Source organism: Cynocephalus volans, chromosome 1, assembly GCF_027409185.1.
Source record: "Cynocephalus volans isolate mCynVol1 chromosome 1, mCynVol1.pri, whole genome shotgun sequence".
NCBI lineage: Eukaryota > Metazoa > Chordata > Mammalia > Dermoptera > Cynocephalidae > Cynocephalus > Cynocephalus volans.
In genome coordinates, this window is record NC_084460.1 from 26,042,706 (window position 1) to 26,068,353 (window position 25,648).

At 43.4% G+C, this 25,648-nt stretch overlaps 2 pseudogenes; both read left to right on the top strand.

The window, feature by feature from the left end:
- The first annotated feature begins 656 nt into the window (after nucleotides 1-656).
- On the top strand, nucleotides 657-13,439 carry LOC134370611 (immunoglobulin heavy constant epsilon-like; annotated as a pseudogene).
- Nucleotides 13,440-16,032: 2,593 nt separating this feature from the next.
- Nucleotides 16,033-21,590, top strand: LOC134370721 (cytoskeleton-associated protein 2-like; annotated as a pseudogene).
- Nucleotides 21,591-25,648: the final 4,058 nt, after the last annotated feature.

Here is a 25,648-nt window from a genome sequence, read left to right on the forward strand (position 1 = left end):
ATATGTCATGGCTAAAAGTAAAGTAACGGGATGGGAAGGGGAAAGAGGAGAGGCAGTTTTCATAGGGAGCTCAGGGAAACTGGTAGCTGTGTTTCAAATTCATTTTTCCCCAACTTGGAGCCCAGTAGACCATTCTGGGCGACAGGAAAAACGTGTCCAACATTGTCCGAGCCTAGTCAAGGGGTGAGGCAGAGGTTGGTTTTCAGAGTCCACGCTCTTTCTTCATTGTCTTTGGTTGTATGTGTCTAGACTCACTTCACCAACCCTTCTGGGACCACGTCAATCCTTTCTGTTTTCCCAGAAGCTATCCCTGGCTTGGGGCCGGTCGGACTCTCAATGATGTTTGTTCAACGTGGAGGAACCTCTAAGAGAGGGGACCCTGGGGCTCAGCACTCCTGCCAACTCTGAGGCCTAAAGCTTGAGGGGGAGCCCAGCCCCTTCCCAGGCTGGCTCATGGGGCATCGAGATAGCGCCCAGCCAAAGGCATCCGTCACCTTCCCTCCAGGAGACCTCAGGCCTGAGGAGTTGACCACTTCTCTCTCACTGTGGCTCAAACCCCTGTCCCAGGCCTGGCTGGGGGTGGGGCAGATGAACAGCTGGACCAGGCAGTGGCTCCTGGGCTCATGCAGAGTGTCATCCAGGGGGTGTCACCCGACATGGACCAGGGAGGCTGGGAGCCTCTCACCACGACTGTCACATATGGGCAGGCCCTGGGCCCCCTCCTGTCCACCCTTCTGCTGGGACTCACAGGTGAGTTCTGAGTCCTGCCCATGGAAACCCTTGGAGCAGGCAGAGAGGCCCCCAGGGATTACCAAATCCAGCCAATTTGTGTTACAGGCAGGAGGCCGAGGCTCAGAGGACCTGGCCAAACCATTTTTCTGCCTGCCAGGTGCTGTTCTGTGTCTTTTCCTCAATGTGGACTTTGAGCAAAAGGGAGATGGTGGGAGCTTGGGAGTCAGAGGAGGAGAATGTAACACAAGGATGAGGGGTTGGGGAGAGGTCGGGGGTAACAAAGAAGCCCACCTTCCATACAGTTTCCCTGGTATCAGCTCTGGTCTGAGTGGCTATCAGTTCCGGCTCAGGGAGGGTGTGAGGGTGAGAAAGATGGAGAGAGCAATCCCTCAGTGACGGAGCATCTGACATCGAAGGATGAGCCTTGGACATGAAGTCAGATAGACTGGCTTGCTGTCCTTCCTCTGCAACTGACAGGCTGTGTGCCCTTGAGCAAGTTGCTAAACCTCTGAGCCTCTGTTTCCTCTTCTGGAAAGTGGGGACAATAACACCAGCCTCCCACGGTGGGGATGTGGAAGGACACGAACATGCACTTCCGAAAGTGTTTTGTAAACCACAGTGCTGCATGCGGTGGATGACGCCAGGGCATGATGCAGAGGGCACCAGAGCTGTGTGCTCAGAGGACAAGCTCCCATGGCCTCCTGAGCTGCCCTCTGCCAGCTCTCACTCTGTGTGGTCACTGCTGGTTTATTTGCCCACCCCCAGACCCCACCCCAACCTGAACAGATGCTACTGGAGGGCAGGGGTCCTGTCTGACTCATCTCTGTGTCCCCAGCACCCAAATCACTACCTGGCACAGAGCAGGGGCTCTGGAGCAGGACTTGAAGAGGTGTCTGCTCCAGAGCTCTGCAGGGCTGTCCCCAGGAGCAGTTTTCCTGGGATAACCCTAGGAGTCAGATTCCAGGTTAGAAGCAGGAAGTACCTGGTCATAGCTGCATGAGGATGAATGCAGCTGCCTTGGGTGGAGAGAGCTCCCCATCACTGGAGGCCAGCAAGAGGACAGACGCCCAGTGAGCTACTAATGGGGGCCCGATTAGGAGGGCCAGCCACCCCTGCTGTGGCAATTCCTGACTTCACACTCAGGTCACCAGGCACTTAACGTCCAAAAGGGAAATCTTGACTCTTCACCATCCCTTCCCATCCCAACTCCTCCAGTTCTCCCATCTCTAAAAATAGAGCCACCATTCACCCAGATGTTCAAGAGAACAACCTGGGAGTCACTTATCCATAATTCATTCTGCCCTTCTCCCCCATCCCGCCCATCACCGAGTCCCGTGGGCTGCATCTTCCAAATGTAGCGCCAGTCCCTCTGTCTCTCATCACCCTCGTCCGGGCCACGGTCACCTCGGCCTGGAGGCCTGAGGCAGCCTCCCTGCTGGTCTCCCTGCTCCCATTCCCACCACACAGCAGCCCCAGCTATCTCAAAAACTGTAAACGAGACCACCTCACCCCTGTTTAAAGTCTCTTATGTCTTCCCGTCACACTCAGAATAGAATCCAGATTGCCGCCATGTCTCGCCAGGCTCTTCTTGATCTGGACCTCTTTGCCCACAGTGCCGAAGAGATACAGGCCTCTTGGTTTCTCAAGTCCACCAGCTCTACCTGCCCGAAGTCCTTCTCACCTGTGGTTCTTGCCATCTGGAATGTCCTTCCTCTGTCCCTTCCCGTGGCTGGCTCCTATTCATTCCTCAATTGCAGCTCAAAACATCACCTCCTCAAAGACTCCTCTCCTACTAGCCTTCGGGAATAAGTCCTGGTATTCTCTATCACTGCTCTCTTTGGGTTTCCTTGAGGACACTGAGCTCTGGTCATAATCATATGTGCGGGTTTACTTGTCATCGTCGGTTGCTGGCACCAGACACAGCACAGCGTGGGCGCCTCTGGCAGACTGCTGGCGTTGGGTGCCTCCCGCTCTCTGTGCAGTCACGATTGCTCTCCCTCACAGCTGGACAACCCTTCATGTCTCCCACGGGTCCATCTCAGAGGAAAACCCCAGGAAATTCAGTGTCTTTCAACTGCACAGCTGGCCCCTTCAACTCCCAGGTCATCTATGTCACCTGGCTGAAGGACAGTGATGAACATCCAGCCTCAGCTCAGCGCCTGGTGACTGACGACAAAGGTAGTTACTCTGTCACCAGCAAGGCATGGCTGACACCGGATGGACAAGATGTCTCATCTGAGATCACCTGTGAAGTCACCCATATGGCCCTAGAAGAGCCCTTGCGAGAGACCATGAACCTCTCTCAAGTGCTGCAAGGTGAATGGGCAGGAGGACGGGGTGGGGGTATTCCCGGCAGCGCCCACTTTCAGGGGTTCTGCCCCTCTCACAAATGAGCAACTGAAACTCACAGTGTAGAGATTGAAAATGCAGATTCCAAGAGGCCAACAGTCTGGGTTTTAATCCTAGCCCTGCCACTTTACAAGTGGTGTGATCTCGGGCAAGTTACTTAACTATTCTGTGCCTCAGTGTCCTTGTAAAATGGGAATAAAATGAAGGCCTACCTCATAGGTTTCCTGTGAAGATTATATGAGTTATTTCTTATAAAACATCTAAAACAGTGCCTGACACACAGGAAGTTGCTTATGAATGCTTGATCTTCTGTTATTATCTGCCCTGGCCTCCCTTTCCAAACATCTTTGTTCAATATCATTGTTATAGGTTTTTTATTTTAAATGATTATTATTCAATCATTAAATAATGAATATCCTCTGTGACCCAGGCACTGTTCTAAGTACCAGGCATACAGCAACGGACAAAATAAAGTCCCTGTCCTCATGAGCATTGTATTTTAGTAATTCTTCAAATTATATTTCATGATGTGAAATATTTCAAACACAGAATATACCAGACACCCATGTACCCCGACCTATATTTAATGAAAATTAACATCCAGCCCTATTGGCCTTACATTGAGCATACGAGAAAAAATAGTTTCTTTAAAAAGAGTGAGAGATCTTGAGGCTGGTTCCTGGGAGGAGGAAACACGGGGCGGGGAGGGGGTAGGGGTGGTGCAGGGAGGGGCTAATTTCACCCGAGTTTACTTCTGTTCCTCTGTCTAGTTATCCCCACCTTGAAGATCACCACCGAGCCCTCTGGGGCCCAGGTCCACATGCATCAGACAGCGAATCTCACTTGCTACGCCAGCCGCTTCTTTCCCTCCCACCTGCATCTCACGTGGACGGAGACTAAACGCACGATCCAGACCGTGGATGTTCCCCAGGTCACCAGAAACCCAGATGGGACATTCTCTCTGCGGCACACATGGCAGGCAGAAGCCATGCTGGATGGGAACAAGTTTGCCTGCTGGGCGGTGCGGGATGAGCAGCCCCCAGCCCAGGCCAACATCACTCTGTGGGCTCAGACGCCCCGACGGGAGAAAGGTGGGTGCAGCCTCTGGCCCCAGCCTCTCTGGGCAGCAGGCCAGGGAGGGTCAGAGACTCAGGGCAGCAGCCTCTGAAGGTGAAGGAAGAGAGGACGCTCGAGGCTCGTGAGAAAACTCTCACACAGTCGCCCCCAAACTCCACTCCTCCATGCCCCACCCTCGCCAAGAACTGGACTCCCCTTTTCCAATTCCACACACCCTTCACGTTGAAATTCTCCCTCTTAACACTTAACCGCAAAAAATGGTAGAGATTAAGGACTACTGGGCAACAAAATCCCTTCCAGAAAGGCTATCAATGAAGACTGGTTCAATTGGAAGTTTCTGGAAGTTAACCTTAAAGAGAGGCCAGCATTCTTACCTAGGCTGGGAAAGAGGGTGTGCGCAGGTCCTCACACAGGGTTGGTGCAGGTTGTCCTAGCTGTCCTCCTCCCCTCCTCCTCATGTCGCTCTTTGTGCCCTCAGATGATTTTCTCCTCCAGGGAGAGCTGCTTGCCAGTGGTTCAGACCTAGAGGGGGTGAGCTGCTTTCCCTTGGACCAGCTTGGATCAGCTTGGGAGGAAAAGTTACTGGCTTGGAGGGGGATGGGGTTTTGGGGGTGGACTCTGGGGTGGGGGTGGTATTATGATCAGCCAGGGCTGGTGAGCCCGGGGTAAGCCCGTGCATAGACTGCCAGCTCTCCAGAACGACCTGAAGTGGGGAAGGCCGGTTCCGTGAGAGAAGCAGGGGCACATGTGTCCGTGTACCTGTGTTATAGCTCAGGCCACTGCCTGAGGAAACGTGCATGGGACACTGGCTGGCAAAAACAGCTCATCTTCACAGGCTTTGACCTCTCCCTGACAGAACTGGCCTTTATCTGGCTGCTGAAAGAATTCTCAGGGGGAATGATTCCACTCATCTTCAAATTTCTCTGGGCCCTTTTTTTGTTGTCCAGGAGAGATAAGAAAAACGTTCATCCAGCAGGATATACAGGACTGAGTGAAAAACTCAGAAGTGGTCCTTTCTGATCAGGAGCAAGTTGTATTATTTCTTTATTGACTTATGCCGAGTTTTTTCCTCTCTGTCTTACTTTCCTCCTTCACTTGCATGCAGTATATTTGGCCCATTGTTGCAAAAGTCACCCCTGAGAGCATCACTGACTATACCTGTCGCCAGTGCAGTTTTGTGGGTGGCACCCCATGGTCTGCAGGGGGGAGGGCAGCCCCTTCCTGTTCTGGAATGCAGGCCCTTTCCTATTAGGTGTTAACATACTTTTGCAGCTGTCCTTCCCCAATCTAGTCCATAAAACCCTTCATCAGCACCCCACCCCTCATACACTGCCACCTCTGTGCCTGTGTTCCTCCCAGGCTAACACCAATAGACCATGTACCGGGTGTCCTCACGTGCTGATCCTGCGACAGCTGGAAAAAATAGCAGAGGGATCAAGGTCTTAGGTCTCAATTGCAGAGCTGGGATTAGAATGCAGGGCTCTGTTCTCAAATTCAATGTGTTTTTCTGTATTTTTCTCTTCTATCCTGCCCGAGAATACAAACCTTAATTTTATCTCAAATCTCTTCCCAAATCTCAATCTTAATTACAAAGTAATTACTTAATGACTTAATTTTCGATATTGATTTACTTCTTCCTGAACTGTCATGCCTGTCCGCACCATTCAGTTCTCTCAGCCAGTACTTAAACGTTTTATCCCGTCTATGCCTCTCTTCCACGATTAGGCCTGCACACCCCTGAAGCAGGGACTGGCTGTTATGTTTGGAGGTGGCTGAGCTTTGGAGCCAAATGTCTCAGTGTCACATCACACATTTGTGAGAGCTCAGGCACAGCAATTCCCTTTCCGAGTCTCTGCAATGACAATTGTTATACCCACCTCACGGGGACCTGCTGAGGATTTCTCCCCTAACTCCTGACATCTGGACAAGGGGCCACACAGTAGGTGCTCTGCAGTGATGGCTGCAGTCTCTATAGTGCCTAGTCCAGAGCTGTGCTGAAGGTAGGATGATATTAAATACCATTGATTAACTAATGATATTAAATACCATTGATGAACTAAGGGCCACCCATGGAGAAGTAGAAGCAGCTATGACGTAACAGAAAATGCCCTTGACTTGGAGTCAGAACTCCTGGGTTGCAGTGTTGGTTCTGTTAGCTGTGAGGCCCTTGGGAGAGTCACTAACCCTCTCTGAGCCTTTTCTTTCTCTGTTAACATTAAAAATATGATGAATAACAATTCCTCAGATGTTAATTGTGAGTATATGACGCTGATAGTTACCGTTTACAGAGAGATTACTATGTGCCACGTAGCCTATACTAGGTACTTAATTTATTAACTGAGAATTTAGAATCATCCCCCTTTTACAGAAGAGGAAACTGAGGCTTAGAGAGTTAAGCTGCTCAGGCTCACTCAGTGGAGGGGTTGGGAATGTAAAGTTGAGCTGAGTGGGACCCCAAAACCTGTGCTCCCCACCTCCTCCCTGTCGTTCTAACCTCCTCCCTATGCCCTGGCCTGTGAACAGAGAGGTGCTCCTCCTCCAGGGACTGAGGGCAGGACTGAGTGATAGTCAGGGGCACAGACTCTGGGGCCAGACTGCCTGGCTAAGAACCCCAGCCCTGCCACCGACTAGCTGCGGATCTTGGACAAGTTACCTAGCCTGTGTGGGCCTCAGTTTCCTCCATCTGTGAAACGGGGATAGTAACAGCTCCTGCCTCCTAGGGTTGCTGTGAGACTCGATGAGTTAGGGAAGAGCCCGTAAGTGGGTATCTGCGATATGGGTGTTTGCAGTGCCCGTAGGAGGTGGCTCCTTACATACTGCTATGGTCCCCTGTAGTTTCATTGTTTGGCCTCTGATACCAGCTTCAGAATCTAGCTCCCATCAGAAACATAAACTTTAGACCCTGTGGAAGAGGAAGCGATGGGGCTTCTCCACAGAGACTCCAGGGTTCGTGCACACTGGAATTTGGACACCTCATGCCCTCTCACAGGAGGGATCTCTCCTTGCAGGCAGGAGCGCCCACTCATACAACTTTCAAGGCCCCCTTCAGCGCTCTGAGCCTGGCACAAATGTTTGATCCAACTGACGTATACATCCTCTGGATTCTCCACACCCCAGGTTACTGTGGCCTGCCTTAAAAACCACCACAAGCTCCTCAAGCCCCAGACCAGCGTCCACCCTCGTGGACACACCTACAATGTGACCAGCAGTGTGCTCATCCCCCTGAAGGGTGACGATGTGCTCTCCCTTGTCCTCTGTCAAGTCAAGCACAGGTCGACTCTGGTCTTCCAGAAAACCGTCTGTCTGGACCAGTACCTCCGGGGTAAGATCTTTCTTTTGCTCAGCTGAGGTAGTGCAGAGATGGGCCATGGACTTCTCTGAGCCTCAGTTTCCTCATTAAAAAATGGCACATCCTTCACTTGGTTGTGCACTTAACGCAGTGCCTTGCTCATACCAACCACTTGGAAGAGGCAATTGGTGTTAATTATTATTATTATGCGTATTACCTCTCAGAACTCACTTCTCTCTGCTGTAAAACAGAGACAGAATATCCTCTGGAAATTTAATTTTATTACTATTATTTTATATGAAGAAGATTTGAAGGGCTTTGTGAATTTCTCAGTTTTAGGGACTACGATGTCTTTAGATCGTCACTCGTACTTGGACATAGGCCTAATTTTTCTGGTGAGTTTTGTGAGCGGGACCAGTGCTCGGCGGATCTGTGAATTCAGTGAGGACACACAGTGCCATGCCCAGGAGGAATCTTAATGATCATCCCGCTGTTTATGACAACTCGAAAGCCCAGCTTAAGCAAGCGTGTGGTTCAGGGTGGCACAGCAGTCAAATTAATTCCTTAAATGTATATTGGATTCTAAAATTTCCAAAATAGTCTTCTCCTTCTTTTCTCATTCACAAAACAAGGGAAGAGTGTGCTATTATCATGGAAGTAAACACATCATTTTACATGGAGGAAAATATTGATATTGATGTCTGGAACGAACACAGCGCACAGTCAGTAAAATATATTCGCGTGGGCCGGGTGACATTTCACGTGTATGACTACCCTATTCTGCTTGTCCCTTTCGCACTTTACTCAAGGACACAGGTGGAAAGAGGTGGAGGCAGCCCAAGGTTGTGCAGCTGGTGAGGGACAGAGCTTTGATGTGAATTCGGGCTCCCAGCTCTGCTCTGTTTGCCAGCTGTGGGTCTCCTGCAAGTGGCTTTTCTTCTCCCAGCCTTGGTATCTCTGGCCGTAAGATAGAAAAATGGTGGTTCAGGGGTCCTCTTTATCTGAGATTATTATGTAATTCCCTGGACAGCTGCGTAGAGAAGCAAAAGTCATTGCAAATACAAATATTCACAGATGAATTGATTACTTCTAAAATTTCCCCGCACTCAAAATGCCTCCTTTCTCAACACTGCACACAGCTTGGTTATGTCTCCTGTCACAGAAATGTCTTTGTGGGGGGTCTTTATTTGGGTTCACCTGAAAGCAGAGCCTGAAACAAGAGGGCAGGTGGTTTTGAGGCGACCCTGAAAAGGTGGGACGGGAGAGTTGGGGGAGAGACGAGTTAGGAGGACAGCCAATAAAAGAGAGTCATTGAGCTGGTGCCCCTGTGCACAGCCGGGACTCAACGCCACTGGGGACCTTCTGAGGAACTGTGTAGACTCTGCCTCAGAATTGTCCCACAAAGGAGGGGAGGCTGAGATGTGCCTGCCTAGGTTAGGTGGCACTTCCCGCCTATAGAGAAATCCGAGGCAGGGAGGTAGAAGGTGCTGTGGGAGCATCTGGGGAGTGGTGTGGGGGCCAGAAACCCTCTGCTCCGGAGGCTGGTTGTGCTTTGACTGTGGTGTGACAGACTTCAGACTGTACTGTGCAGGTAGAATCCACATCCATTACCAAGTGACATCAGAGATCCTGCAAAAGTTGTATTTCAAGAAGTTGATGCAAATGATATTGGGGAACTGCTGGGATCACAGGCAAAGCCTTTGAGCAGTGAAAAATGGAAGAAGAAAGAGATCTGTGATGTTAATGATACTGTGGGCATGTCAGAGGAGAACACTTTGATTAAAAGCAGCCCCTGTGAAAATTGATAGATCACTCAAGTAATTGCCAATACATTTTCGAAATTACCTTTTAATAATTGTGCTGTGAATGTGAAATTTGAAATGAAGGATTTTGTTGGTACTATAATACAAATTTTGGGGAAAAAATTATGCCATCTTATTTATACTCCCAACACTTGTTCCTTCCAAAAGTTGGTGCTTAGTTACGATTCCATTCCATATTTAAAGTACAAATTAAATAAAATTATCTTTATAATTTGAATGCTTTTCAAGATGAAGTTTCAACCAATTCCTTTTTGACAATTTTGATGGAATCTGATTGTGTATAGATTCCTTTTAAATGTTTCTCTTTTTTTTTTTCAGATACCAAGTAGCTTTTTGTGTTTATCTCATTTGGTTTTGTGAAAATTAAATAAGAAAGCACATGCACCCTGCCTTAAACATTGCCATTCAGTGCATGGAAGCAGTTGTCATCAGCTGTGGCCAGACCTCTGTCCTCCACACACTGCCCTGGACATCGTACAACCAGGAGAGCTCATTGGTGGCTGGAACAGGCCATCTGAGCCACCCTCTAGAGCCCATGACACTCTCTTGGTGGCACCTACCTTGGCCTGTTCTCCATGGGCACCACCCCAGTCACCATGCTTTAACCATCCTGGGCCCTCCCTTCTCAGGCCTTGCTCCTTGCTTAGGGAGAATCCCTGTGCTGTGCCTGTGTACTGGAGGGGGAAGACTGAACAGTGCAAATTGCTGGGGACAGCGTCTTGCCTTGGATTTCCAACCCATTAGCAGCATCATTGATAGAATTTCACAGGTCTAGTTAGTTGAGGATGAGGAAGGGATATTTTAGTGTTGGATGCCCTTAGCCCCTTCAGATTGCACTGTATTAGGAGTCACTCTTTCTACTCTAGACCAATAGCTAAAATCTGTCTTCACTAGACCCATGAAATCTGATCTGCCCTGAGAGAATTTTATAATTTTAAAGTCTTGGAAGCAGAGGGAAAATGACTTGCACAGGGTCTTGCAGTTGGCTATGGTGTCAGTGCAGGGACCAGACTCCAGATCTCCCAGCCTTTAGTTTAGGGTTAGAGCTATATCATGCTGTGTGTTCATATGAAGTCTACTAGGATTTAAGATTTCCTCAGTTTTCCTCATTGTGAATAATCCTATCTCATAGCTGAAAATCTGGTTGGAAAAATTTTAGGAGTCATTAGATTACAATTTCAGCAGCTTAGAATCAAAAATGCTTATAGCCTTATAGTTTGGGTGTCAGGATAGCATCATGATAAAACATACTGTCTCTGGTATAATCCCAGCTTTGCCACTTGTGACCTTGGACAAGTTACTTAACCTCTCAATTCTGAAGTTCCTTCCTAGGTAAAATCTTAGTATCTTGAAGTGTCTTGGACTCCAAGAGTCTGCAAAGAGTCTATGAATCTTCAAATCTCAGAATTATGTAGTCATAGAGTGAATCAACTTTGTAGCTTCTTAAATGGAATTTATACCCCATCTTTACATCTTTAATGGCCAACGTGGAAAAGAAAAAAAAATTCGGATGGCATTCATCAATCCTATCCATCTATCCATCTGTCTATCCAAATATGCACTCATTTATGCATTAACATTCTCATTCACACATGCGATTCCTTATGCATGTGTCTGTTAGCCAATACCGAAATCCTCCTCTGCGGCAGGCCCTGGACTAGGCCCCGAGCAGATGAACCCATTCTCAAGGAGCTCCCAGACTCCCACAGTGGACTTCCCACAGTAATGGCCTGCTTTCTCTGGGCTTTGTCAGATCCCCCTGTAGTGTCAGTGTCCCAGTCTTCAATCTCCTCTGGCTTGGTGACTGTTACCTGCCATGTGCAGAGATTCTATCCTCAGAATGTCTCTCACCTGGCTGGAGGACTGCCATAAGCTCAAGGGAATGGAGCAGACCACATCTAAGTAGAATAACGATGGGACCTACACCCTGGAGGACTTGCTGTTGGTGAATGCGTCGGTGCAGGAGTCTGAGCGGGTGCTCACCTCCTGTAAGGTACAGCATGAGGCACATTCTCACATCAAGGCCAACCTCATACTGTCTGCAGTAGCCCACATTGCATTCAAGCCCACAGGGAGCCCAGGTACATTCACCTTTTCTCTTGTGGACAGCTTGGGGTCACCTCTGTCTCCTGAGCAGATTCCAGAAGGCACTGGGATGAGGGGAAGCTTGGTCATCATTGAGGTCTTGTCCAACTTAATAGTCTGTGATTCCTTGAATAACCAGAATGGTTTCTGGCCATTAGCTTCCTTTGGATGTGGCCATCCTGAAAGGTTCTTCCATATCTGCAGAAAGAGTGGTCTGCTGGCTCAATCTCCTTGAAAATTTCCAAAAAACAGTTCACCTTAGTGTACTCACTGATGATTCTGACCTGGTTGTTAGCATGGCTGTCTTGTCTGAATCAGCCTGTTTGAGTTATATGAAGGTGATCTTGCCTATATATTGTTCTGTAAGACTTGCTTGAACAAACTTATCCTGAGGGCAGCATGACATCTCCAATGACAGAACAAGCTTTTCCACTTAATTCTTGCACAGGTACATAAGCTCTCTGTGCTTCAATTTGCTCATCTGTAGATAGGGTCTAATAAAGTTTCCTAATTCATAGAGTCCTTATGAGAATTAAGTGAAATGTTATATGTAAACTCTAAGTGTTGCAGGTTGTAGAGTTTATCTACATGTAGTAGAGTTTGTCTGCATGTATGTCTACTGTAAATGTTAGCCACTGTTACTATTATTTGAAATCAGATTAAATTATTTTTACATTTAGTTTCCAGTAATTATATCTGTGTAAACTTAGACAATTGAGTCAATTATCCTCTCAGAGCCTCAGTTTACTCAACTATAAAATGGTGCTAATAATACCAAACTCCTAAGATTGTAGCAAAGGTTATATTAAATGACCACAAGTCCTTGGGGACAGAGTGGATTGTATTCAGGTTTGTATCTCTAAAGCCCTGCCATGTTGGCTGGTGTATATTGGGTATTCAAATCAGCATTTGTGGAGCCAAATTCAGAGTGAGGCTCACAGGTCAAGATCATCTCCTATTTCTTTTTTTTCGTTTTATTTTTTATTTTAACTTTTCAATATACATTGTAGTTGGTTTTCATGTCCCTTTACCTATTCCTCTTTCCACCTCCCTCTCTCCCCTCCTCCCAACTACATCGGGTCTGTTCACTTGTTTTAACAAGTTCAAGGAATTGTTGTGATTGTTGCATCTCTTAATTTTAAGAGAGAGCTAAGTATAGAGAAAAGAGCACAGGCTTGGAATCAGATAGAATTGGTGCAACTTACAGGCTGTGGAAGTTCCTGGCTATGTGACCTTAGAGAGGACATGTATACTCACAGAACCTCATTTGATGGCTCCTTCTGCCCTGTGGCATTTAGGTCCAGAGATGCCTGCCCTTATGATTGTGGCTTTCCTTCTGGGCCTCAAGGTGCTGCTGGTGATAAGTTTCACGGTCACCTATATCTACAGGTGGTGGAACCTGTGGCAGGTGAGTTTAGGGTGGGCCTTAGTCCTTAGGGAGGGAGGTCAGGGCCATGGTCATGGGCTGGCAAGAGGAGTCCAAGATTAGCCCACAGAGTGACATGGGGTGCCCACCAGGGTGCCCACAAGTGTGATCAAGCCTCAAAAGAATGTTTTGAGCACCCTTATTTTCTCTAAATGTCTTGGAATTCTCAGAGGCTTCCAACTCTTATGCATTGTGTAGTGCCCTGGAGTTGGAAAGTTTTTGAATTGCATTCCTAGGGACCCTGGAGGTGGCTGTCCAAGGTGTGGAATGGTCAAGACCCAAACTTGAGTCCCCCATGCATTGTTATATATTTAGTATTTCATATGCTATATATTTGGCATGAATGATAAAGGTATTGCTAAAATCAACTAGTAGAACCTATCCAAGGACTTGAAGTTTCTGACTAGTGGCAAAAACAAATTGGGTATGGGAAAGAGTTCAAAACCCAGAAAGAGGTGTAGGGATGTAGTGATAAGAGCTTCATTTCTGGTCTGCTCCAGGAACCCAGACCAAGCAGAGTACCTGCCACATAGTAGATGCTCAGTAAATATTTGCGGAATTAATATATGAATGAACAAATGAATGAATAAATGATTTTCCCCTACAGCTCCTGCATGCCCTGTGATGCATTGCCTCCTGCCATCTCCAGGGGCTCTAGTGGGGAGAAGAAGCTGTGGGGACCTATAGGTCGCCCAAGACTCCTGCCCTTCACTCTGCCACCCCCAGCACCAACATGCTCCCTTCACATACCTCCTGATGATCCTTCCCTCAGAGCTTTGGAGCTGAGTCAGGGATGGACTTTGGTCATGGAGACTTGGGGTTGACTTGACCCTGATGTACCGAGCTTCAGATTGGCCCTGCCTCCATTCAAAAGAGAATCCAACAGACCAAGAAAACAAGTTTTCATGCTGCCCATGATCATGAACAACCCTTTATTTTCGGAGCAATTTTTACTTTTATCCAGGGCTTTTTCAAGTATTATTTCATTTTAACACACATATATTTTGAAATTACTGGTAAGTTGAATAAACATATTTCTATTCTCAAATGTGTAAAAAATAATATAAGAAATAGTCATGGAGCTACCATCCTATCTTTGTAAAATATTAACATTTTGCAATTATGTTCTTCAATTTCTTTTTAAAAACCTTGTCCTGAATTTGGTGTTTATCATTCTCAAGCATGATTTTATACTTTCACAACATATGTATAAATCCTTAAGCAATGTGAGAATATAGTATTACTTTGTAAGTTTTAAACTTTATATAAATGCTATTATGCTGCACATAGCATTTTGGAACTTTATTTTTTATGTTTAGCAGTTTGTGTGATTTTTTTCCTGTTGATCTATGTAGCTCCATTATATTAATTTTCCACTGCTCTGTGGTCTTCTACTGTAAGAATGGCCATAATTTACCACTTCTCATGGTGGATATTAAAGTTTTATTCAATGCTTTGCTAGTACAATTTTGCAAAAAAACATTCTTCTATTTGTTTCCTTGGGCACATGTGGGAGAGTCCCTCTTTTTCGTCTGGTGTGGCTTACAAAGCAGTAGAGTTGGTATTATTTGGAAACTGTAGTTATACAAAAAAATGTTTTCAATTTTTGCTTATTTCACTCTTTCCATTTAAGCCTTTAATCAAGCTATATTTTTCTGGGGTGTGGTGTGTGTGTGTGTGTGTGTGTGTGTGTGTTATAGGGATAGGATCTTACATTTTTTTCCTGCAAGGATGATTTATCCAGCACTCACTGTACACATCGCCACCTTTGCTGTGTACGAAGTTTCTAGAAATCTGTCGTCTTTTTATGAGATCTTTGTTCTATTGATCTACTTGTCTATGTCTCTTTCAATACTATACTGTCTTAATTAGTATAGCTTTATAATAAGTTTTAATACCTATTGTGGGCAAATCAAACCATCCCACCTTTTGTTATTCAAAATTGTCTTGACTATTCTTAGTCCAAAGGCATTTTAGAATCATGTTGTCATGTTTCATGAAAAGCCCTTTTAGAATTATTATTTGATTGCATTCAATTTATATTTTCATTTGGGCAAATTGATATTCTTCCAATAACGAGTCTTCCCAGTCGTGGACATAATATACCTCTATATATTTATGTTTTCTTTTATGACTTTCAATTTACAATTTTTCCCCCACAATGGTCTTATGCATCCTTAGTTAGAATTATTTTTAATACTTTCTAGTTTATGAAAGCTTTAAAAATTATTATTACGTCTTTTCAGCATTTTTTGACCACTGAATAGGATTGCATTTGAGTTTTGAACATCTGTCTTATATCCAGCAAGCTTATAAAACTCTCTTACTGGTGCTAATAACATGGATATTGTTCTTAAGTGTAACTCTTACATTAATGGAGTGATCTAAGATTATTTTTTACTTTTATGGAAGTTACATGTACACACAATTTAAGAATCTAATAGTTCTATAAGTTTTACATATGAAAACTGGAATCTCCCTAACCTCTAACCACATTTCACCTCGCAGAAGCAACCATTTTCAACGTGTTTAACTGATTGTTTTAGATTCTATTGCTATATCTCATATAACACGCTTATATTGCTACCTCTTGATTTTGCATTCTTAAGTATTATTTATTGACTTCTCAAGATCAAAGATGGGGATATAATGTTCTGTCACTGCTGACCTCATGCCACACCAAATACTTTCTATTCCCCATCATCCTAATATGATTATATTATAGTTTGGGATATCAGTGTCTGCATTATAACGACTATGCAAATGTTATTCACAGCTGAGTCTTGTAACATTCCCAGCTTTTGTTTATGTTGAGCTTCTCATGTGTATGTTGGTGTAACCACCACCAAAATCAAGATACAGAATTGTTCCATGACCATAAAAGTCTCCCCTGTGCTACCAAGTTATATCGACACCCATCTCCACCATACCGAATCTCTAGCAAACGCTAATCTCTTCTCTATAATTTTGACAACGTTGTATTAATGGAATCATATAGTATGTGACATTTCGGGTTTGACTTTCTTCACTGAACACAATGCCTTTGAGATCCTTACAAGTTGTTGCACATGTAAATATATTCCTTTTTATCACTGAGTAGTATTTTATTGTATGGAGGCACACGATATGTTTAACCATTCACTAGTGAGATATTTGGTTGTTTCCAGTGTTTTGCTATTATGAAGAAATCTGCTATAAACATTCATGCACAGGCTTTTTTGTGTTCATAAGTTTTCATTTTTCTGGGATAAATGCATGGTAGTGCAATTGCTGGACTGTATGGTGAGTGTATATTTTGTTCTTTTAAAGAAACTTTCAGACTTTTATAGAGTCCAGTGTATGAGAGATGCAGTTTCTCCACCTTTTAGCCAGCATTTGGTACTGTCACCATGTTTTGTTATAACTGTTATATTAAGTATGTAATAATATCTCATTGTGGTCTTAATTTGCTTTTCCTAATGACTAGTGATGTCAAACATCTTTTAATGTATTTATTTGCTATCTGTCTATCCTCATCAGTGAAATGTCTCTTTATGTCTTTTGCCCATTTATAATATTTTTTCTCTTGTTGTTATTTTTACTGTTGAGTTTTGAGATACATAGTCTAGATTTAAGTCCTGTGTCAGCTGTGTGATTTGCAGATATTTTCAGTCTGCAGCTTTTTTTCCACACTTAATATGGTCTTTTGGAAACAAAAGTTTTCAGTAATGATGAATTCCGACTGATCAATTTTTCAGTTGATCATGCTTCCAATGTCATGTCTAATAACCCTTCATCAAGCCCTAGGTCTTGAAGATTTTCTCTTATGCTTTCTCCTAAATATTTTATAGTTTTATATTTGACATTTGAACTTATGATCCATTTTGAACCTGTACATTTTGTATAAGGTGTCAGGTTTAGGTCAATGTGCATATTTTGTTTACAGATATCCAGCACCTTTTGTTGAAAAGACTTTTGCCTTTGAGGAATCAATTCTTCCTCCATTGAATTGCTTTTGCCCCTTTGAAAAAGCTGTTGTCTGTACTTGTATGGGGCTGTTTCTGGGTTCTCTATTCTGTTCCATTATTTCTATCCCTTTGCCAATCACAAAGTTTTGATTACTGCATCTATACAATGTCTTAAAATAGGGGATAGTGATTTTGCCCACTTTATTATTCTTTTTCCAAAATTGTTTTGACTTTTCTAGTTCTCTCCTTTTTTCTTTGTCTGCTGACATAAATTTTAGAAGTCTAGGATTTTGATAGAAATTGTGTAAACCAATATATCAATTTGGATAGAATTGACCTTTTTTTTTATGTTGAGTCTTCCAATCAATGAATACAGCATTTCTCCCTGTGATGGTTAATTTTAGGGGTCAATTTGACTGGGTTAAGGAATAGCCAAAGAGCTGGTAAAACATTATTACTAGGTATGTCTGTGAGTGTGTTTCTGGAAGAGATTAGCTTTTGAATCAGTAGACTGAATAAGGAAGATCCACCCTCACCCAATGTGGGCTGGCAACATCCAATCAGTTGAGAGCCTGGATAGAACAAAAAGACAGAGGAAAAGCAAATTCTCTGTCTCTTCTGGAGCTGGAACATGCATCTTCTCCTGCCCTTGAACATAAGAGCTCCAGGTTCTATGGCCTTTGGACTCTGAGATTTGCACCAGTGCACCAATACTCCCCCCCCCCCCCCAGGTTCTCAGGCCTTTGGGTTCAGACTGAGAGTTACACCACCGGCTTACCTGATTCTCAGGCCTTCAGACTTGGACTGAGCTATGCCCCTGGTTTCCCTGGCTCTCCAGCTTGTAGACAACATAGAGCAAAACTTATTAGACTCAATAATTGTGTGAGTTAATTCCCATAATAAAATTTCTTTTCATCTATCTGTATCTGTCTGTCTTTCTCTCTCTCTATCCATCCATCCTATTGGTTTTGTTTCTCTAGAGAACCCTAATTAATACATTCTTCATTATTTGAATCTTTGATTTTTTTCATCAGAGTTTGCAGTTTTCAGCATACAAGTCTCATATATTTTATTAGATTTATACTCAAGTATTTCATTTTTAAAGCAATTTAAATGGTACAATGTTTTAAATTTCACTTTTCATGGGTTCGTTGCTAGTATATTGAAATACAGTTTATTTTTGTATGTTGATCACATATCCTGCAACCATCTTAGACTCACTTATTAGTTCTAAGAGCTTTTTGTGTAGATGTCTTGGAATTTTCTACTAAGACTTATCTGCAAATAGAGATGGTTTTGTTCTTTTCTTTCTGATATCTATGCCTTTGATTTCCTTTTCTTGCTTTATTGCTCTGGCTAGGACATCTAGTACTATACTGAGTGAGAGTGGTGAGAGATGAAGAAAATCTGTCACTGAGGGGTCAGTGCTGTGGCAGGGGCTACCACTGCTGCTGCCACAGAGCAGTAGAGGAAGACCCAGGAGTACCTAGCAGCCACGGGAAACTGAAGTGCCAAAACACCACACCTTATCTAAAAGCCAAGAGGAATTGCCTGAACCCAAATCTACCCCCAAAAGATGTTTACCAGCCGGGCCGACCCCGTGGCTCACTCGGGAGAGTGCGGCACTGGGAGCACAGCGGCACTCCCGCCGCGGGTTTGGATCCTATATAAGGATGGCCGGTGCACTCACTGGCTGAGTGTGGTGCGGATGACACCAAGCCAAGGGTTGCGATCCCCTTACCGGTCACAAAAAAAAAAAAAAAAAAAAACGATGTTAACCAGCCATTTTGATTTTCCTGTTTTTCCTGTCAAAGCTACTAAATCTACCCAAAAAAGATGTTACCAGCCATTTTGTTTTTCCTGTCAAAGCTATGAGGCCCATCGAGCCCAGACCAGCCACTAATACAGGGTCCCAAAAGCCAAAGTTGGATCCACCAAAACATCTGGGCAAAAGGCTGACTTCAGGATGTGATTCTTCTAACCCAAACTAGAAGGCTTCCAGCAATAGTCAATAGCAGCTTGAAGCTGGATCATCCCCTACAGGAGAACTGTCAAGAAAAACCATAGGGTCATTGAACATACAGGAATTAAAAACTACAGAGTAACAGGCAGCAGATCAAGGAAATGCTAAATGTACAGACACTGGAAATCCCCACGTTAAAAAATGAATCTTTGGATAGCTTTCTCAAAGAGATAAACAAAAGAGAACTTGCCTCAAACCTTATCAGTCTCTGAGAAAAGCCAGATTTTGAATTATGCACTCTATGGAAGTCAAAGACTTTAACCCTTATAATCAAACCAAGAGCAGACTGGTTCCTAAACAAGCCTTGGGCAAAAGTTCAGTGAATAGTGCTGTTCTGAAAGACAGAGGTAATAAACAATTTGTTGGAGAAACACAAGTCAGAATTCTACCCCTCAAGGACAGTTCTCTCTCACTTTGTTCATACGCTTATTAGAACCCAAACATCAAAAAACAAAACAAAACAAAAACAGTGGTCAAGGATATAAAGGTTAACTAGGTTGAATATGAAAGAGCAAATTGAATTAAATTATAGTCTTATGCTGCTACTGAACAGAAAGTAAAACATACCAAACCCAGGACATACCCCAGTCTGCTTCAGGAAGGATGTAACAGCAGACATTTAAACATTAAGCAAGATCTCCCCTCACACAACCAAGCATACCACGCCAGTGCCTCGGGGCCCACCCAGGGACCCAAGTCACGGAGAAGGGAACCGGGACCCCTCCCAGAACCAGGCACACCATGCCAGCGCCTCGGGGCCTGCCTGGGGAACTGAGTCATGGAGAAGAGGACCGGACCCCTCTCCCACAACCAGGCAAACCGTGCCAGCACATCAGGGCCTGCCCAGTGACCTGAGGCATAGAGCCGGGGACCAGACCCTGCTCCCACAACCAGGCACACCGCACCAGCACATTGGCATCTGCCCAGGGACCCAAGGCATGGATCCCCCTCCCACAACCAGGCACACAGTGGCAGCACTTCAGGACCTGCCTGGGGACCCCAGCTATGGAGCTGGTGATCAGACACATCCCACAACCACGCACAATGCCAGCACCAAGGAGCATGCCAAAAACATCACTTCCATGTGGGTGGGCTGCCATAGCCACCACAATAACCATGGCTACTGCGAAAGTGGCTAGATGCCACAGCCACCACGCAGATGGTCTGCCAACCACTGGAGTGCATTGTCACAAAGAGAGTCACCACCAGAGATAAAGAAAAGAGGATGTCTCTCTCCACAAAGCCCATTTCAGAGTGACAGAAGAAGCATCTGCTCTATGATAGTATTGGGGGACCTGATCACACCTCTCAGCATTGGACAGATCGTCTAGGCAACAAATCAACATAGTAACCATCATTCTTTCAGAAGGAGAGAAGAAATCTAGGAAAATTAGAGGGGGGAGGGAGGAGGCAGAGGGGAATGGAGAGAAAATGGACAAGGGGCATAAAGAATAATTACTACTAGTAACAATATAGACACTAGTAATATTGACTCGATCAACATATCTCAATGCTGAACCCCCAAAATATGCATAATCAATTTTGATTCAATAAATAAAATAAATTAAAATAAATAAATAAATAAATAAAATAAAATGAGCTTGAAGCCAAAAAACAAAACAAAACAAAATAAACATGAAGCAAGATCAGAAGCCTACTCAACCTTGTTCTACACCTCGTTCATCATGTGCGCTGAAAAAAATCAAAAGCCGTAAGTCGGAGGCCTAGTTTAGCAGCTTTAATTCAGACATTCTAAGCACCCCTAGCACGAGAGCAAATGGAACCAATGGGAATAAATGCAGCAAAAGCTTTCAACAGAAAGCATGGACTTTGAACTCAAAGTTGCAACAGACTCTTCCCCAGAACCATTTTCTGAACAAGACAGCATCCCAAACTCAAGTGGGTGACACAACCATCAGTGGAAAAGGAATCCCAAATGGGACCCAAACTAATCCAAATATTTAAAAGAATTTAACAGTAGAGGATTGAAGCAAACTGGAAGAAGAGCAGAAATCTAAAAGGAAAATCTATGAACTGCCTCCTATGAGACAAAACAAAAAGAAAAATAATAGAGAAAAAGAATATTTCATTTTGAAAAAGCATTGAAAAAGAAGAGGAAGGAAAAAAATCACAACTTGGACTGTCCAATAAAATTAACAACACTCTGACAGAATGTTTGCAGTTCATTGAAGTTGTTGTACTTTCTAATAAAATATTTACCATATTGTTCTGTATTCCTAAGGCTGAAAAATTGTTGTAAATTCTGGATCTGCAAAGCAGAGTCGTTAGCTGGTAACGGCATCGACGTTGTTGTTGGGCTGTATGAACAGGGCTTTAAACACGGCGCAACACCGATACAAGTGTTGTGGGAAGTTGTTCTCCATATTTTGCTAGACCCAAACAGAACCACAGAAGGAACTACCTCTGGGCCTTTAGTTGCTGAAACTAGTATAACATCAGTGGAAGAGCTGGCCAAGCAGATGGAATGTGGAAAGTCTTGTCTTTCTCCAAAAGGCAGAGAACAGGTTACAGTAACACCCTAAATAATGAAGGCAGAACAGGATAATCAGCCTGGTTACAGATGATAACTATATATAATTATAGATCGCCCCAATCTCTGAAATACATGGAGCAGCCGAAGTGCACGACACGAAACAAGTTATTCCTGTGAGGTGTTCAGTGGGGATGGAGCAAGCAATGTCCCGTTACCCAGAAATGCCACAGGAACACGATTTAGTAGTGCCTTCTCTTGAGCTCTTAGAAGTGGAAGAAACAGAGCGTTTTATGTTACATAAAAGATTTGCCTGTAACACTAGTGTTCCAAATTCTTGAATCATAATTTATTGATGCTTTTTTAAAAAAAAGGTGTTTCAAAGCCTCCATGAGATAAGAAATACCCTTGTCCAGGTGACCTGGGGGGAAAAAAATGTATCAGCAGAGGCATCATGAATGCAGATTAAGGACTCTCAGGATTTAGGAAGTAATTCACTGGGCCTACTCTCAAATTCTATATCCCCATGGGAAAGTCTTGGGGTTACGTGTTTGATTGTAGTTTGCCAGTTTTACAGCACACATAAATTAAAAACTATTGAATATTAATGTACCCCACAACTATGATAAAATTTTGCATTTTCTTGATCTACTTCAATTGCAACTTGGTTATTTTTATATTAGAAGGTTGATGTGGCAATCTGATGGACTTTCCTTTCTGCATCTACCTTCACGGAGCGGGCGAGACCTTACAGCGTGGAGGACCTGAGCTCTGAAACCAGCTGGCCAGGCTCGATGGGGCGGCACAGACCACCTGGTCAAGTGTCCTTATTTTACAGATGAGTTTGTATTAGCTTTGTCTGTGCTCAGAGACAGCAAACGACATTTACGTGTGGTCTTTGATGCTGTCACCGTATCCCTGTAGATGAAGGGTAACTATTATTCTTTCTGTGCCAAATCTCTTTGAATGAGACACAATCCTGACTGGGGGTGGTCAAGGAGCTCTTTTGGCTTATATCCAAACTTAATTTTGTATTTGTTACTCAGAAATGCTGCAAGTGAAAACCAAAGGGGGCAGGAGATTTTTAGGCCGCTCGTCTCAGCTTCAGAGTCGCCGCCGCTGTGGTCCGTCAGTCGCAGGGGATCCTGCAGCTGCTGGTGACCACGGCCCGTCGAGGCGTTCGAGGTCCCCAAGCGAAGAAGCCCAGGCTGAAGCAGGCCGAGGCGGCAGCTCAGGCTGAAATTGCACAGTGCCGCCTGCAGATGGGGCAAGAGTTCACGGCCGAGGAAGCGGCGGCTCCGGGATCCCCTGGCAGGTGCAGCACTGAAGTGGGGAAAGACCCAGGAGAAGGTGACCGTCCTCCACACCTATTTCCGGCAGGATAGGGGTGAAGTCTTGGATAACTTCTTGGCCTTAGCGACATCAGGTCCGAAGCCAGGAAAATTACTGCATAAATGGATAGGAGAAGAAGAAAGAAGCACCTGTTTCATGGATTGGCATTTAGATACACTCATGGAATATAAAGTTTTAGCAAAGCTCAGGTCATATTCTGATGAAAAGGTGTTAAATTACTTCCGTGTGTTATATGACAGGTCCTTTCACTTTTTTTTTCTTTTTTACGGATTTTTTATTTCATAGGTTACTCTTTCTTTTATTCATTTATTTTTATTTGCAATTGACTTGTAAATTTTCCTGATTTCTGGACATTTATTTTTCCTAAAATATTTATTTATTTATTTTTGATTATGCATATTTATGGGGTACAGAGTTGACTATCAGTATTTGTGTACAGTGTGTGATAATCAAATCATCATCACAAACCATAATTATTCTCTGTGTCCCTTACTCAATTATTCCCTAAGCCCCCTCCCCCTCCACACTTTTTGGAGAGTAGCAAATCTAGCTTCTTTGTACAGACTTAGAATGTATCCAAAGATTTTTGTACCTCTTATTTCTTAGAATTTTAATGGGTATATATTGTCTGTTTTCCTGCATCTGTTAGTTCAAATGACATATATGTCAGTGTTGACTTCTGCTTTCTTAGATCTAGTAAAACAAAACAAAACAAAATGAAACAAAACAATTCTTTGAAGAAAGAAAGGGATTAATAATTTGTTTTTCCCTAACACTTTCTTGAAGATCATGGGCTTTACCTATGAAAACGTGGTAGTTATTTGTAAGCCGCATAAAGCAGCAGCCAATCTTAAAGCAGTCCCTTCCAGCTAAGGGTTTAACTGGTATAATTGTTTCGGCTGCTTTTATTGTCTCTTAATCAAAATTGCTAGATGATAGAATTCAAGAACTTGTTACATCTTATTACTTGGTGTGTTGATTATCATTTAAAAGTAAAGACTCTGTCATGCTAAGAAAAAAGGGGGGCAGGAGAGAGAAGTGGGGAGGGGACACATGCTTCTTCAGTTCAACTCTGCTCTGCTGGGGGACAGTTGGCTCGAGAAGGCAGTGCAAGCTCCAGAGACTATCCTACATTGCTTTTTCTTCCTCCTGTGCAACTGCCCTCAGAAAGATAAAATCAGAGTCCTTATGTAAATGTGATATATAAAAAAGCCTAGCAAATGTATTTTAAATTTTAGCTTTTTTAATATTTAAGTATTATCTAAAACAAAAAAAAATATTAAGTTTTGTTCATTCCTGCTTAAAAATAAACTGTGGTAAGAGGAAATGTTCTTGTTTCCATTTCTTCCTAATGAGAAAGCCTTCAGTTTTTCACCATGAAGGATAAAGTTAGCTATAGAGTTTTTATTTTGTTTTTGTAGATGTTCTCTATCAAGTTGAGAAAGCTCCCCTCTATGTCTACCTTTCTGAGAGCTTTTAATCATGAAAGGGTGTAGACTTTTGTCAAATGCTTTTTCTGATCAATTGATGCACTCATCTGACTTTTCTTCTTTAGCCTGTTACTGTGGTGGATTACACTGATTTTCAAATACAGAACCAGCTCTGCATCCCTGGGGTAAACCCCACTTTGTCACTGTGTACAATTCTTTTTATAAATTGCTGAATTCTACTTATGAACATTTTGTTATTTTTGCATAAATGTTAATGAAGGATATTGGTCTGTAGTTTTTTGTTTGCACTCTCTTTGTCTGATTTTGGTATCAGGATAATAATAGCCTCTTAAAAGGACTTGAAAAGTGATTCCTCTTCTGTTTCCTAAAAGAGATTGTGTAGAATTGTGTTCATTCGTCTTTAGTGGGAGAATTGTCTACTGGACCTAGGGAAACCGTGTTGGTCTGGAGATTTCTTTTCGGGGGAAGTTTACCTTAGAAATTCAATTTCTTTAATAGTTATAGAGCTACTCAAATGAGCTGTTTCATTTTGGTTGAATTTTGGTAGTTAGTGCTTTCTAAGGAATTGGTCCACTTCATTTAAGTTTCCAAATGTATGGGTGAGGTTGTCTGTGATATTCCCTTATTACCATGTTGATGTCTGCAAGGTCTGTAGTTATGTCTCCTGTTTCCTTCCTGATATTGGTAATGTGTATCCTGTCTCTGTTTTTCTTCATCAGTCTTACTAGAGGTTTACCAATTGTACTGATCTTTTCAAAGAACCAGTTTTTTGTTTAAGTGATTTTTCTTTACTGTTTTTCTGTTTTCAATTTTATTTATTTCTGCTCTTATTTTTACTATTTCCTTCATTCTGCTTATTTCGGGTTTATTTTTCTAGTTTTTAAAGGTGTGAGCTGAGATTATTGATTTGAGACTTTTCTTCTTTTTTAATGTAAGAAATTATATAAATTTCTCTCTCGGAACTTCTTATCTGCTTCCCACATTTTCATTTTCGTGTGTGTGTGTGTGTGTGTGTGTGTGTGTGTAGGAAGATAAGAAAAATCTCCAAACATTTGGAAATAACACTTTGCTAAATAATGGTTATTAACAGAGTGTTGTTTATTTTCAAATGTTTGGAGCTTTTCTTGTTATCTTTCTGTTTTGATTTCTGATTTGATTCCATTGTGTTCAGAGAATATACTTTATATGTTTTTAATTCTTTTAAGTTTGTTGAGGTTTGTTTTATGGCCCAGGATATGGTCTATCTTGGTATATATTATGTGGGTGGTTGAAAAGAATGCATAATCTTTTGTTGGGTGGAGTGTTCAATAAATGACAAGTAATCCTATTGGATTGTTCAGTTCTTCTATATCCTTGCTGATTTTCTGCCTAGTTGTTCTATCAAGTGAGAGGAGGGTGTTGTAGTATCCAACTATAAATATGAATGATCTATTTCTCCTTTGGGTTCTATCAGTTTTTGCTTCACAGATGTTTTAGCTCTGTTGCTTGGTGCATGCACATCGAGGATTGCTATTATACCTCACAGGTTGACTTGCTTATTGTTGTGTAATGTCCTTCTTCGTTTTTGGTAATTTTCTTTTGTCTGAAGTTTGCTATGTGTGA